The following is a 14,629-nucleotide window of genomic DNA, read 5'->3' as shown; positions in this document are numbered from 1 at the left end:
AGGTCTGCCTTCACCCTGGAGAGTGAGGGTCTGTGGGGCGGAGCCTCCTGCTCCAGAGGGAGAAAGCGCTCTGGGTGTGGGGGTCATAAAGGGTGTGCCCTTAGGACCGAGGTTTCAGTCTGTGTCTGCCCCCTTTCCCTGTGACCAGTTGGCTCAGCAGTGCCCTCAGCCAGCCTGTCCTTGGGACGCGCAGGTAGGTGGGTTCCCCCTGCCCGTGGCTTCCTGCGAAGGGGTGGGGGGAGGCCTGGGGCTTCTGCTGTCTCACTGGATGCCCTTGGCCATCCTTCCCTCACTGGCCTCCCTAGGAAGAGCTGGGCTGTGACACCAGGCACGGCTCGAGCTCCAGTCTGTTGCCGTGGCTGCTCTGACCGGGCCACGGCCACGTGCAGCAGGGCCAGTGCAGGCTCTGGCTGGAGATCTGGCTGGGTCTGGATCCCACCTTGGCCTCTGACCAGCTGGGCTTCCTGGGCAAGTTCCTAACCTCTCTGGGCCTCATTTCCCCGTCTATGAAGTGTGGCAGCCAAGGTTCCTTCCCTGCAGTTAAATGAAGTGATGGCTGCAGGCTCGCAGTCCAAGGCCTGCTGGGCCACGTTCTCCTGGGAAAGCTGGGCAGTCTGGCGAGGCGAGATGGCTTCCCTCCTGAGTGGGCGTGCCAGGAGGGGGACCCCAGCTCCCTCTTTGGGCCATGATCCTCTGCCCCTATGCCCCAGGCAGTCTCGTGGTCTGACGGGAGCCTGACTCCTGGCTGTGGGCAGCTGTGCAGATGGGCCGCCCCCGCCCTCATGACTCAGGCACAGTCCTCCTGCCACCGTGCTGGGAGAGGGCCTGGCTGACAGGCAGGCAGCAGGGCAGTGGGCAGAGCCAGGCCCTGAAGCCTGGCCTCCCGTGGAGGAGGGAGGATCGGAGTGGGGCAGTGTGGCAGGTGAGGGGGGCGTGCATTTCATGGCCGGGGTCCACCGCCCTTTGGTGCTGCCAGAAATCCCTGCTTCTCTGTGGCCATTCTGGGCGTCGTTCTCAGGGTGCCTGGGGTGCCTGGCTGGTGCTCTGTTTGACGTGGAGTCCAAGTTGCTATAGCAACCCTCCTAATGCGTGAACACGTGTCAGGGCAGCCCCCACCCCTCCTCTGCCTCTGCGCACACACAGGCACACGTGGGGCCCTGAGGCCTGGCCGGGCACTGTGTCTGGCTGGGGTGTACGTGTAGGGGTGGTGGCCCGAGCTGGGCTCTGTGCCTTGGGGTCCTGTCTAGACACACTTCAGAGAGGTGAGGGCGGCTGCCCAGGTCATCCTCTGTGGGGACTTGCCCACAGCCCTCTGCTGACTCTCCCACCAGAGGAACCGCGGGGTGTGTGTGTATGTATGTGTGTGTGTGTGTGTGTGTGTGTGTGTGTGTGTGTGTGTGTGAAGGTGGGAAGGGAAGGGCATTCACGGGTTTTGAGGCTTTTTCTCCCTCTCTTCAAAGAAAAGCTTTTACTTTGTCTCACTTTCCAAAAAGTAGTACCCACCCCTTGTAGGAGATGTAGACCAGATAAGCAAAGTGAAGGTTTAAAAATCAGCAGCCTCCCTCTTGGAGGGTAAGCACCGGGGCTTTGCAGGCCAGGACTCTTTCCAGCTTCTGTTATTCTGCATATTTTATAGAGTTGCGACCTCACCATGTAACTGTTAGTGGACTTGCTTTTTTCACTTGAGGGAGGCAAGGCCATCTGCTGGGTGGGCAGTGGGAGTGGGGAGAGGTGCTGATGGGGAGGGGGCTAGCTGGGAGCCGACAGTCTGCTTGGGGAGCCCTCTGAAGGTGCTGGCCATGCCCAAGGCGGTCAGCCCGGGCCTGGGTGGGGCTGGGGGATAGGTGGGGGTGAGTGTCCCGGCTCGGACCCCACTGCCGTGTGGCCGTGTGCTCCTGTGTCGGGTGGGAGCTGTGCAGGAGGAGTCAGGGGTCAGCCTTGGTTCTTCCTGGGCCAGGTTGTGGCTGGTTAGGGATGAAGTCTCCCCAGTGGACTGGATGGGCTCTCTTCGCCTCCTCTACCAGGCAGCAGAAACTAACAAGATGACCTTAAACCAAATGGGGCGTGCCCGTATGCAGAGGCTGGCCGGGCGGGGGTGGGGGAGGCCAGGACCTGGGTGGGCTGGCCATTCCTGGCCCTTTGCTCTGCGGGCATGAGGTTGCCACCTGGCAGCTCCTGGGGCCCCAGGCAGCCCGTGTGCAGCAGTGGAGGTGCTGTGGGTTGTCAGCCAAGAGACCTGAGTGCTTGTTCTGCCCCTTTCCCAGCTCTGGGGCACAGAGGCGATGGAGGCGACACGCACAGCTGGGCTGGCGGAGTGCCGCCTACTGGCCTGCGTGTCCCCCCACCAAATCCGTGCTGCCATTTATCCACCAGCAGCCTCCTCTGACCCGCCACCAGCCCCAGTGCCTTGAGCAGTTTCGTAATTGCTGAGATGTAATTCACAAACATCCAGCTCACCGCTTCCAGAGCACAATTTAGTGGTTTTTTGTACATTCACAATGTTCTGCAACCATCACCATCATCTAATTCCAGAGTATTTTCACACCCAAGCAGAAACGCCGCACCCGTGGTGATCACTCCCCGTTCCCACCTCTGATCGGCTGGCATCGCCTGGTCCCCATCCCATCTCCGTGGGTTTGTCTGCTCTGGACGTCTCGTGTTTGGGATCCGCCCCGCGTGCTGCTCTGTGGGGGCTCTTTGCCTCCACACGTCTTTCCAGGGTCCTTGTGCTGCGCTTCCTCCCAGCCTTATCTGCTCCTGTGCAGTGGGACTGGGATGTGCACCCGCAGGCCCCTCCTGCGTCTTCGCGCGGCCTGAGCTCTGTGAGTGCTGCCTGTTCGGGGCTTTGCGTCACACAGCAGCTCTGTTTGGTCTGGCTTCTTGTGTTTGACGTGAGGGTTCTGCGAGTCCGGTGTGTGTCACCTGTGTCAGCAGCCCCGCTGGACGGAGGGCCGCCAGCAGGTCCCTTCTCCTGTTGGTGTGTGTCTGGGCTATTTTCAGGTTGGGTGACGATGACCAGGTGCCCTGCAGTGGGGTGACCGGGGCAAGGGTGGACGGGTCTCTGTAAGGAACTACTGAGCAGCTCTGCTGAGTGGCGCTTCCTCTGTCCCCAGGGCTGGGACACGTGCTCCTTAGGGTAATTGTGTGTCATGTTTTTCTGGAGTCACTTTTCACCTTACTGTCCAGTCTGAGCACTTCCCTCCACGACTGAATATATCCTTCTAACACTGTTCAAGGTCACTGCATCATAGTCTATTTAGATATACCAAGGGTGATGTATTTGATTCTTTATTGCTGGCTATTTTGGTTGTTTCTAGCCTTTTGTTTTCTACTTCGTAATGTTTCTGGCTTCTGAGTACTTCCTCTCTGATTCCTTGGAACCTAACTCTTGGGGTTAGGTGCCTTCTGCCGGTCAGTTTGCAGGGGCTGGTGCTGCTCTGTGCCCCGAGGAGTGGGTGTCAGGCCCGTGCCTGTTGCCCTGCCTCTGTGCTCCCCCAGGTGCGCCAGCTCCGATCCTTCTGCAGGTGGACCCCGGGCACAGGGGGCGCGCTCTCGGGTGGGGGACCACTCCTGCATGGCTCTGGAGGCGGAGCTCCTGAATTTTGACGTTGTCTTTCTACTCAGCCTGTCGCTTCCCTGGGGGCAGGGGCCAGGAGCTCTCCGTGTTTGGGCACCTGCCCAGGTGCTGGGTCCCTGCAGGTTCTGTTCTACGTGGTTTGTCTAGCTGAGCAGTCTGATGGGGCTGAGCCTTGGGGAACCTTCCCAGGGGACCCCTCCCTGTGGGAGCAGGGCACGGAGCTGGCCTGGGCCCCTCCCTCCGCCGCAGGCCTCTCCCTGCCTCACCAGTTCCTGTCTCGGCGCCTTGCCCCTATTCCAAACTGTTTTCATTTGCGAGATCCCTCCAGGGGCCTGTAATTCATGGTTTTCACACTTCTAAAGTGATGTGCTTGGAAGCCAAGTCCCCAGTGAATGAACTTTGGTCTTCAATTTCCCTGAGTTTTATAACTAACATCTCATGAAGGCCTCCTCCTTCGCACGTCAGTAGGGGCCAGATGGCCGTTTTCGTTTTGCTTCCCCTTTCTGGGGCTGTGTTCCTCTGCCCGTGTGCTGAGTCCTCCCTCCTTTCCCGCCTGTGTCGCGGCCTCCCTCTGTCCCTGGCCGGAGAGTGCAGTCGCCACTGTGCTGACAGCCGTGGGCTCCGCCCGGGTTCTCCATCTCCTGAGCCGGCGGGTCCCTGGGCTAGTCCTCTGTGTCGTCCGTCGGCTCTGTCCAGCCTGCTGCCGGGAGCCGGGCCCTGGGGCAGATCCTGGCGTGGTCGGTCGGTGGGGTCATGTCACAGAGAACCAGGATCAGGGCTCCTCGGCTGTGTGGTGGTCTCAGGGACTCCTACTCTTGGGTTTCCCCATCTCTCACCAACTCAGGCTCCTGCGGTGCTTAGGGCAGGTCCTGGGGGCTGTGGCTGAGGGACAGTGCAGACTGGAGCCCTGAGACTGGCCCTGCACCTCCTTCCCGGAGGATGGCAGTACCAAATTGTCTTCTGCGCCTGTCCTGGATTCTTGGGCGAGTTGGGGGTGGGGTGTTGGGGGAGAGTCACATTGTCTCTGCCTCCCTCGTGGACGGGGTGTGTGCCCTGTCTCCCATATGTGTCGGCTCCCAGGGCCTGTAAGACCGTCCAGCTGCCCTTTGAAGGTGCCTGTGCCTGGCCTGAGCCCGCTCCCGGGGCCCTGGGCCTACACCCTGAGGCTCCTTCAAAGACCAGGTGGTTTTCTCCCCCAGGGAGTTGTGCTCAGCTCCAAGCCCGGCCCTCGCACCTCCTGCCTGGTCCCGGGGGCCTGCCTGCACCCCTTTTCTCTGGGAGGAAGTCACACAGACACATCCCAGGCAGCTCGGGGTCTCAGCAGACGGGTGTGGGAGGGGAGCGCTGGGGAGATGCCAGGGTCAGGATGGGGAGGTGGCCCTGGAGGAGCAGAGGAAGCTTTTGGAAGAGCCCGCGTGGCCTTTGGGAGCATGTGTGCCTGTGGCCTGTTGGCGGTGGGGCAGGAGCCCTCCTGCGGGCCGTTTACTCCCCCGCGCCCATCGGGCCCCGCTCACAGAGGAGGGGACCCAGGGGAGAGTTTAGATGAGGTGATGGTCACATGTCTCTCCTTTTATAGCATTTAACTTTGAGCCCTACTTAGGAGACTGTCTCCACAGTCAGGTCAGAGGGGAGCTCTCCTTTCTTCAGGTCTGTTTGTCTTGCCTTCTACTCGCAGGGCCCTGGTCTCTTTGGCACATGTTCTTTTTATTATGTTAAGCGTGACTCACTTTCTTTCCCCATGGGGCTAACCAGACGTCCCAGCACCGTTCGTTAAAAAGCCCTTCGATTTGAGATGCCGCGTTAATCCCACCCTGACTGCCCACGTCTGTGGGTCTACTTTCAGACTTACTCCCCTAGTCCCTTGGTTTGTTTGTGTTTTCCTACGTGGTTCTAATTATAGAGACTCCAGCATTTGTTGGAGACAGAACCCCCTGTCCTAAGTCTCACCCTCTGAAGGGCCCAGTTCAGTGGTCTGCGGTATCTTCACGGAGCTGTTCGTTCGTCTCCGCTGTCAAGCACAGGACATTTTCATCACCCTAGAGGAAAGCCCATACCCGTTGGCATCCCCTCCCCCGGCCTCTGGCAGCCACCTGTCTGCAGTGTGTTTCCGTGGATCTGCTGTTCTGGATGTTTCACACACGTGGGATCGTTCACGCGTGGCCCCTTTATGTGTCTCTGGCCAGCGTGACGTCTTCAGGACCATCTGTGTCGTGGTGGTGTCGGCACTTCTTTCCCTGGGACTGTTAAGTCGCACCCAGTGGCCGGCCTTTTCACTTGCTTTTTTGGTGTTTTCCCGTGTCAACCCCTTTGGCCTGTCCGGCTCTGTAAAGGCCTTGTGGGCATTGTTATTGGGGTGGGAGAACGGATCTCCTTGTGAAATAGGCTCGTCCTAGCCCAGGACGCGGATGGCTGTCCGTGCAGCCAGCTCTGCCTTCTGTCTTGTTTTAGTTTCTTTTCAGAGATTTTTCCCATTTCATGTTAACTTTATTCCTGGACGCGTTGCCTTTTTTTTGTTTTCTTTTTAATGATTTTTTAAAACTTTTTTTTATGGGGATATGGGGGATTGCACCCAGGTCCTGGCGCACGCTGAGCACGAGCTCTGCCCCTGAGCTCCACCTCCCTCCCAGGTGTCATCTCCTGTGTTGCTCGGGTAACCGGCAGTTCCCTTACCATCTGCCCTCCAACTGGGCGTGTGCATGGAAGGCCTTTGCTTTCTGCGTGAGAATTCTATACCCTGCTGCTTTGCCAAAGCCTTTGCCTCTTGGCATTTTAACATCGTCTCTAGGGTTCTCCAAGCGCACCGTCCTGGCCCTGGCCCTGGCCCGAGCACCCATCCCGGCTCCTTCTTTCCCGGGTCTCCGGGTCTCGCCTGTTGACCTGCTGGCGACGCCTCCAGAGTGGTGCTGGGCAGTGCTGGGCGGTGCTGGGCATCTCTGCCCCTCCCTGGTCTCCAGGAACTGCCTCCAGGGCTTTCCCTTTAAAGAGATGCTTACTTTAGGATAAAGGGGGATTTGCTTTTCCATTTTAAGAAAGATCCTTGAGTGTTTTCACCAGGAACTTGGTTGATGCTGTTTTTAGCATCTACGGAGAGACTCACAGCCTTTCCCTCCCGTCAGGGAACACGGTATATGTTACGTCAGTGGGGTTCCTAATGGTGAACATGCCGCGCGTGCCTGGAAGAATGAACAAGTCGGGTTTGATGTTTGTTTCTTAGTCTTTTATTTGGCATTTTGGCATCCGTAGTCATAGCCAGTATCGGTTTGTAACTTCCTCTTTTTTTGGACCGTGTTTATCAGGTTTCCGTATCAGTGTTACACGTGCTTCATTAAACAATCAGCAGGTTTTCCTTTATCATCAACACTCTGGAATAATTTATGGAGCAGGGGAAGTATTTGGCTTTGGAAATATGGCAGAATTCCCCTGCAAAACCATCTGGTCCTGGTGTTTCTGTGGGGTAGTTTTTATGATAACTGTTTCTGTTTCTTTTATCCAGATTTGTCTGTTAAAGCCTTCTGTCTCCAGTGGGTCTCTGTTGCTGAACCTCCCTTTTCCAAGACAAGACCCATTTCACCCATGTTTTACACATCTGCACACTTCACGGAGATTGGGGAGCAGAGACCTAAGGGCTCCCTGACTCTCTCTGTCCCAGTGGTTTGCCTCCCGTCCATTCCTCGTGCTGTGTGTTTGTGTCTCCTCCCCTCTGTCCGTGGCTGCGTTGGCTGGTTGTCTGTCTGGTTAGCACTTTTTAGAAAACAGGATTTTGATTTATAAATTAGGTCCGTGGTTTTCCTGTTTCCTACCCCATTCATATTATTAGCTTTTATTTATAGTGTTTCCTTCCTTGTGGCTACATCTGACTAACTTTTTTTGCTCTTTTCCAACCTTTTAAGCTAAGAATGAAGTCCCTTTGTTCCCCTTTTTTTCAGGAAATGTGAAGTTTGTGATTTTCTTCTGATCGCTGCTTTCAGTGCCGTATGTTGATTTTCACACATAGTGTTTTCACTGTTTTTTGTTTTAGAAATTTCTTCATTTTAGCGTGTGTTTTCCTTTTGTCTCCAAGAGCTGCTTAATGGATCGCTGTTGAGCTGGGAGGAGCGTCCTGGTTTCAGGAGATATTTGAAGCACACGCCCCCACGCCTGCCAGGCCCCCAGGTCCCTGTCCCTGCAGCTTGGCCACCTCGGTGCCCTGCCCACGAGCTTGGTGCCCCGCCCACGAGCTCGGTGCCCTGCACTCACTTATGTTTTCTTTACTTCCTTTTATGAATTTTTTTTAGTTTTCAGTACGCAGATCTTGCACCTTTCTTAAATTTATTCCTAGGATTAAAAAAAAATCTCTAGTGAATTTTTACTTTGAACTTAAAACTTTTGGACGTAGTAATTCTAGATTTAAAGAAGAGTGACCAGATTAACAGAAAGCCTTCCTCCCCCCAGGCTCCCGCGTGTTACCATGTCCCCGTGTCTCCTCCACACCCTCCTGGGTGTGCGTGTGCACACGGCATGTGCTTCTGAACCGCTCCCCGAGGTGCACACGTGATGCTCCTTGGTCCCCAAATGCATAATCTCGTGCGTCACCGCCGTGCGGCTGTCAGAGTCAGGACACTGCACTGACACAGCAGCCTGAGGCTGTCACCCCCGTGCATGGGGCAGACTTTGGGGGAGATCCCAGTAGCACACATCTCAGCAAAATGCAGTCCCTGATCGTGGGTTGGTTTTGGGGATGACGTCTCTTTGGCCTCCTTTAACCTGGACGGTTAGCTCCTCAGACTGTCTTTGTTTCCTGACACTTCACGATGGTGAAGGTTGCAGCTGAGCTGTCTTGCGGGCTGTTTCTCAGCGGCGGTTTGCGATGCCTCCACGGCCGTCGTTCTTGACAGGTGGACCGGGAGGTGCATCCCTGCAGCAGGCATGCGGGGTTTGCTCCAAGGCTCGCGGGCGACGTCGGTTCTTTGCTTCGGCTGACGACTGCTAGGTTTCTCCTCTATGAAGTTGTTGTTTTTCCATTTTCAGTGAGGAAGTTTCCTGGGGAAGGTACTTTGAGACTGTGTGTCACTCACTGGACTTTGGCCACGAGCTCTGCTGCGCACTGGACGTCCTCGAGTCAGCCACCACGGCGCTGTGCCGGCTCCAGCGCTCCGTCCCGGTACCGGTGTCTGCTCTAGGGAGGGGCTGCTCCCTCTTCCCCTGCTTTATTTGTTTATAACAGTGTGGATTTTTATTTTACTCCTTTATTGTAAGGTTATAATAAATAAAAGTTGTAATCCTTTATTACCATTCTCTACTTTCACACTCAGAATTGTCCCCGATTGGGCCAATGGAAGCCTCTCAGGCTGGTTCCTGTGACCTCTAGAGATGGCCCCGCCTTCCTTTGAGTACTTCCTTACACTTATGTAGAATGTTCTAGGCTGATCTTTTACGTTCTCAGCTGCAGTCCTGGAATCAACCACCTCTCCAAGCAGTCTTACTTCTGTTGTGAGAAGAGCGGTATTTCGTGACCCAGGTCTGTGTGCCGGGCTCATGGCTCTAGGGTGACTTACCGGCTTAGACAAACCTGGGAAGCAGATGGATGTCACAGTTAACACGCAGCTGTGCGAGTGAGTGACCTGCGTGTGCTTCCTTCTGCCCACATGCATCTGCACCATCTGTGTGTGCTGGAGACTGATTCCCACGATGCCTGCCAGCTCCGGTTGAGTGGGCTGCCTGGGAGTGCTGGCGGGGCACTGTGGGGGCGGGGGCTCACGACCCTCTTCCTCTGCAGCTGTGGTCTTGGTATGAGGATGGGGGAGGCGGGCCGAGGGGGTCAGCAGCCTTGTCCGTGACCCCGTCTTTCTCTGTGACTTTGGATGAGTCAGGTTCCCTCCCTGAGCTCAGTTAATTGAGGTTTGAGCTGGATCAGGGAATATCTGGTGCAGGTGCCTCCACCCCCTCCCCTGGACCCACGGTAGACAGCCGTCATCCTCCAAGGCCCCCAGGACCCCTAAAAGTTCCCAGGCTTCTTCTTTACAGGACACTCCGGTCATGGCGCCAGGTGCGACCAGACCCAGGGCCAGTGTGCCGAGCATCCTGGTTTCCAGTGATGTCCTGGCCTTCATCCGGGGTCTCCAAGCTGGTTTGGCTTCCATAGTGCCCCCATCTGAAGCCACGTAGGTGGACCCATGTGTGGTGGTCAGTGGAGGGAGGTGCAGGTCAAGCTTGGGGTTTGACTCGCGGTGCCTGCCAGGCCCTTGTGTGGGCAGCAGCCCAGGCTGCTCAGCATCCACCTGGAGCATTGTGGGTGGGACTGGGCACCACTGATGCCTCCCACCTCGCCCGCCCTGGGGCAGTGCTGTGGTCTCTAAGCAGCGCAGCCCAGGGCCTCCTGCCTCCCCGGAGCCACGTGGCTGGGCCCAGGGTGGAGCAGAGTGCAGAGCAGAGTCGATGCGGGCCTCCCCCAGCAGGTCTCCTGGCGGGTGGGCGTGGGGCCAGGTGAGCGGAGGGCGGCCACGGCTGGAGGACTTGGCTGGCTTTCCCTCTGCCCTGCCTGGCAGATCCCCTTCCTGCTCTGCCCCGCCTCCTTCAGGGAGCCTCCCTGTCGCCCCCGCATCCCACACACAGAGCGAGTGTGGAGGAGTGCCCGTGCGAGGCCTGCTGGCCTCTCCCTGTGACTGGCATCTTTCTGGTTGGGGTCCGGGGCAGGTGTTTAGGCACAGACCCCAGAGTCCCATTGTCCCCGACCCTCTGCTTGCTCTGGCCCAGTGGGGCAGAGAGGACGGGGAGGGCAGAGAGTTCCCGAGCAGAAGGACGGCATCCCTGGAGTCAGGGCCAGCGGACCTGGAATCTCAGCCCCACAGCCTGGCCCTCCGCCTCTTTCCTGGCCTGGCAGTGTGGCCAGAGGAAGGCTCGCTGCGTGTCTGGGAGGGCTGGGCTGTGGCCGCAGGTGGGCTGCAGCCACCACACCCGCCTGGCCTCATGTTACCTGGAGAGCTGGGTTCACTAGGGTTGTGGCTGTGTGGGGGCAGGGGAGGAAGGGCACGGGAGGGGTGGCAGGGGTGAGTCCTGGGGTTGGCACGGGGCATGGAGAGGAAAGGGGATAGAGTGGGCTGAAGGACAGTGACTTGGGGTTGGGGATGGGAGGGGGAGTGGCCAGATCTCGGGCCGCTGGGATGAGGTCCCAGGGCTGTCGGTAGTGGCGAGGTCTGGGTGTGACTGAGGGAGGGGTGCAGATGGGAAACACAGAGCTCTGGAGGAGGGGAGTCCCCGAGTGGGTGCGTCAGTCCCCCTGCCTGGGGCCCGGTGTGGTCCCCCACTGTGGGGTGTGTCCTTGCGTGTTGAGCACCATCAACACCCCGTCCAGTGCTGAGGCCCTTCCTGGGAAGCGAAGGCCCTGGGAGGCCAGAGGTCCTGCCGCGGGGGCTGCACGTGGCAGGTGCGCCGTCGCCCTCGGCCTCCTTTTTCCGTGCCCTCCTCCTGAGTCTCCCAGGGTCCTGGTCAGCTCAGGCCTTCGGGAGGCTGAGGTGGACATCTGGCCCTGCTCCCTCTTCTCTGGCCCGTGAGGCTCCGTCCCTCTGGCCTCCAGCCCTGGGCTGTCACTGTGCGGGGCAGTGCTGCTCAGCACTGCTGCTGTCCAGTGTTGCATGTGTTCCTGCGCCACTGAGGGGCAGAGGCTCACAGAACGAGCTGCAAACGGTCACTGATGGGTGCCTTTCTCTGATCTGCTCAGGGCGGGCTTGCTGCCCCCTTTTACAGGTGAGAAAACTGAGGACTAGGGGTGTGAAGTGCCTTGTGCAGACCCCACCTAGGAAGGACTTGCTCTCCATCCTTGGGGGAGTCCCTTCAGCTTAATGAGGGGGCAGAGACCGTTCTGGGGCACCCCAGTTTAGACAGTACCATTTCTTGTCTGCTGCTGGAGGTCCGCCCTGGTCTTGGGGGTCCCCTGCCTCTGAGAGCCCCAGGCTGGGGGAGCAGAGCTTCAGGCAGAGGTCATGTCCTGCTTGGGAGGCCGTCCGGGGCAGACCTGGCTGCGCTGCAGCCTCAGCTCTGGCCTGGGAGCCTGGGTCACTGGACCTCAGCCTGAACTGCGTCCAGGAGCTCCCTCCAGCCCGGTGTCCGGTGGCGTCCTACTGGCGGGCCACCCCCTCCTCCTGGGCCTGGGGCCTTTGTCCTGGGAGCAGGGCTGCATTGCTGGGGCGTTCCCTGGAACCCCCGCTTCCTCTTGTGCCTTCTGGACAGGATCTGGGCGGTACGAGGACGGATGGTTCCCTCCAGTCACTGGGGGCGGGAGACAGATGTCCGGGGAAGAGCCTGGTGCCAGCCCTGTGGCACAAGGCCGGAGGAGGCTGGCAGTGGTGGTCACGGAAGCTGCTCAGTAGGAGGCCTCCTTGGGAGCGGGCATCACTCCGGTGGCCTCTGTCCAGCAGTTTTGAGGCAGCCGGGGCTCTTTCTGGGCACTGCAGCCCTCCCGCCTGGCCAGGCTGCCGCTTCCACCTGCCACCGGCAGCCAGCAGCCCCTGAAGTCTCTTGTCTGCTGCCCCCTCCCTCTTCCTCATCTGGCTCCCGCTGTCCACGGCCTGCCCTTGCCAGTTGGGACACCTTGGTGGAGACATCAGGGCTTAGACTGCAGGTGGATGGGTGGGAGTGGTGGGGAGGACGCTGAGGGTGCAGGCTGGCCAGAGGCCCTTGGGAGCCTGGGGGTTCGGGTGGACAGCTGCGTTCCCAGGCACGGGGGATGGGCCTGCTGGGCTCCAAGTCCCCAGGGCCTCGGGGCCCAGAGCCTGGCCAGGTGGGCACAGAGCAGCAGGCCAAGGACACACTGGCATTTCGAGTTCCCAGCCCAGCGGGCTCTGGCTGGGGCAACTCTTTGTGGCCCCAGCAGTGGGACCGCAGGTGAGCTGAGGACAGTCTGGGGTCTTTCCACCTTCCCGTCTGCGCAGACCCTGACTACTCAGGGCACGGCGACAGGAGCCCTCGGCCTGAATTTGCCCCTCAGAGCACCAGGTGCTGTTGGCTGGGCCCTTCTGTCCCGCCAGCTGCCCGCCTGCATGCAGGCGAGCTGTGGGCCAGTGGGCTGGAGGGTCTTGAGTGCGCCCCTAGCCTCCGCCACGTCTTACAGGTGGCGTGCCCTCGCTGTCCCTCCCGTCTTCCCAGGGCTGCCCTGCCCCTCGCTTCAAACTGTGGCGTGGCCCCTGCTCCCTGCTCCTGACTCAGATCCTGCTTGAGCTGCTTCCTCTGGGGACCCAGTGGTCTGGGGCTCCAGCTGTGCCCCTGGGGTCTCTAAAAGCCCCTGTTGGAGCCCTTGGGAGTGGGGGTGTCCAGCTGAGTCCGCTAAATGTTCAGGTACCCAATGCCAGGGCCAGGCTACCTTGTCAACAGGGAGCACAGTGCCTGGTACACAGTAGGTGTGCGGGTGCACCTGTGGAACTGGGCCGAGTCCTCCTGCGACCCTGGACCTGCCTGAGGTCGGTGTGGCCGCGCAGGACAGCGCTGGTGATTCTCTGGGGCTGCCTTCCAGAGATGTGAGGAGACCGCTGGGTCCCCACCTGGACCGTGTCTGCTCAAGGCAGACACCCCGCAGCCCGCCGCTCTGTTTCCGGACTGATCTTTCTGGGTGGCGATTTCACTGGAATTTTGCAAATTAAGCTTTGATCCTTTAGAACTATACACGCGTGAAGTTTAGAGAGTAATTGAGTTCTACACGGTTAATTAAGGAAACAGTCGTCCCTCGCCGCGCCCCCGGCCTCTCCCCAGCCGGCTCCTCTGGCTCTTCTCGTGCGTCTTGGCTGCTTTGCTCTGAATACAACACTCGTGTTGCTGCTGCCTGCCTTTGTTTCTCAGTATGTAGACGTTCTTTGTGGACTTGCAAGGTGAGGGCCGAAGTCTCTCTACTGGCTTGAAACCCTTCTCTGCGGGCCACCAGGTGTGTGGCCTTGGCAAGTGACCCACCTCTCTGTCCAGTCTGCACAGGGAGAGAGCAGTGGGACGTCCCCCAGGGTGTCCTGGGGACGAGAGGGAACCCACGCGAGGCACTGCAGGGTGGTGGTGCGCGCCCGCTGTCTGGGGGCACCAGCCGCTGACCTTCCTGCGTTTTGTGTCTCCTCCTCTGGCGGCGCCACTTCCCCGGGACCACCGCTGCCTCGGGCCCCTCCTCCGTGCCGTCTCCCCAGATGCGGGCCAGGCCGCTGGGCGCTGGTGAGTGCGCTTGGGGGGCTCCGGCTAGGCCAGCGATGCCCCCCACCCCAAGCTTCTGTCCCCCATCTCCCCGCGGGAGCGGAGAGTGTGGAGGCTGCTCCCATGGGGATGGGGCAGGCGTCCAGCATGTGGCCTGAGACCCACGGAGAGGAAACCCTTCCCATCCACCGGGGTTCTCACCGGGCCTTTGCGTCCCTTTCAGGTCCTCCCTGCCACCCCCTGCCAGCCACCAGCGTGGGGCCAGGACTCCTCACGCGCTCTGGCCGCACGGTGCGTCTGGGCTGAGACCTCTGGGTCCCGCTGGGCGAGCTGGCTGCCGGTGCTGCCCTGTCCTGGCCGGCTCAGGCACCGTGGGGGCAGACGAAGGCTGGACTTGCCGCTCCCTGAGGACGGGTCCCTGGAGGCCCGCCGACCCCGGGGACGTGGGCTGCTGCTGCTCCTCTGAGGGCCCCCTCTGGCCACAACCCTCCTTGCTCATGGGGGGTTTGTTCTGGTGAGTTGGGTGGTGTCTGGAAAGCGCTGAGCAGAGAGCCTGCTCTGACAGGGTGCTCTGTGAACCATGCCCACGTCATTGGGATGTGGCGGATCAGACAGACACCGCACACACCTCTGTGTGCCCGAAGGTCACGAGCTGGGTGTCCCAAGGGCAGTGTAGGCGCAGCACATTCAGAAAACTGGTGTGTCTGGATGGTCCCTTCCTGGGCCATGGGACGCTGGAAGGTCACAGGTGGCGGTTTTCAGGCTGGGGAGGTGCCCTCTGGGGAGGCCATCCTGGGGCTGCGGTCCGTGGGAGGAGCAGAGGGGTGGCAGGGTGCTGAGACAGCCCGGCCGGGGCGCCTGGCCCCACGCTTAGGAGCCAGCTGCGTGTTGGGTGCCTACCGCGCGTCACCC

At 59.6% G+C, this 14,629-nt stretch overlaps 1 protein-coding gene across 10 annotated transcripts in view; it reads left to right on the top strand.

Annotated features, from left to right (window-relative positions):
• The window catches only part of TSNARE1 (t-SNARE domain containing 1), an 87,154-nt gene that overhangs the window by 18,904 nt on the left and 53,621 nt on the right, over positions 1 to 14,629 (top strand). Inside the window, exons 1-2 of one of the 10 annotated variants that reach the window (XM_074353186.1) lie at positions 13,443 to 13,738; positions 13,941 to 14,231. The exons of 8 other annotated variants lie outside the window; for them this stretch is intronic. The gene's annotated coding sequence lies outside the window, so the exon portion shown is untranslated. Of the gene's footprint in view, positions 1 to 13,442; positions 13,739 to 13,940; positions 14,232 to 14,629 lie in introns of those variants that run through there. One more of the 10 variants, XM_074353185.1, reaches the window with a different exon arrangement.

This window comes from Camelus bactrianus, chromosome 25 (assembly GCF_048773025.1).
Source record: "Camelus bactrianus isolate YW-2024 breed Bactrian camel chromosome 25, ASM4877302v1, whole genome shotgun sequence".
In the NCBI taxonomy this organism is placed as follows: domain Eukaryota; kingdom Metazoa; phylum Chordata; class Mammalia; order Artiodactyla; family Camelidae; genus Camelus; species Camelus bactrianus.
Note: the sequence above shows the minus strand (reverse complement) of the source record. Positions and strands in the feature narration are given on the sequence as shown.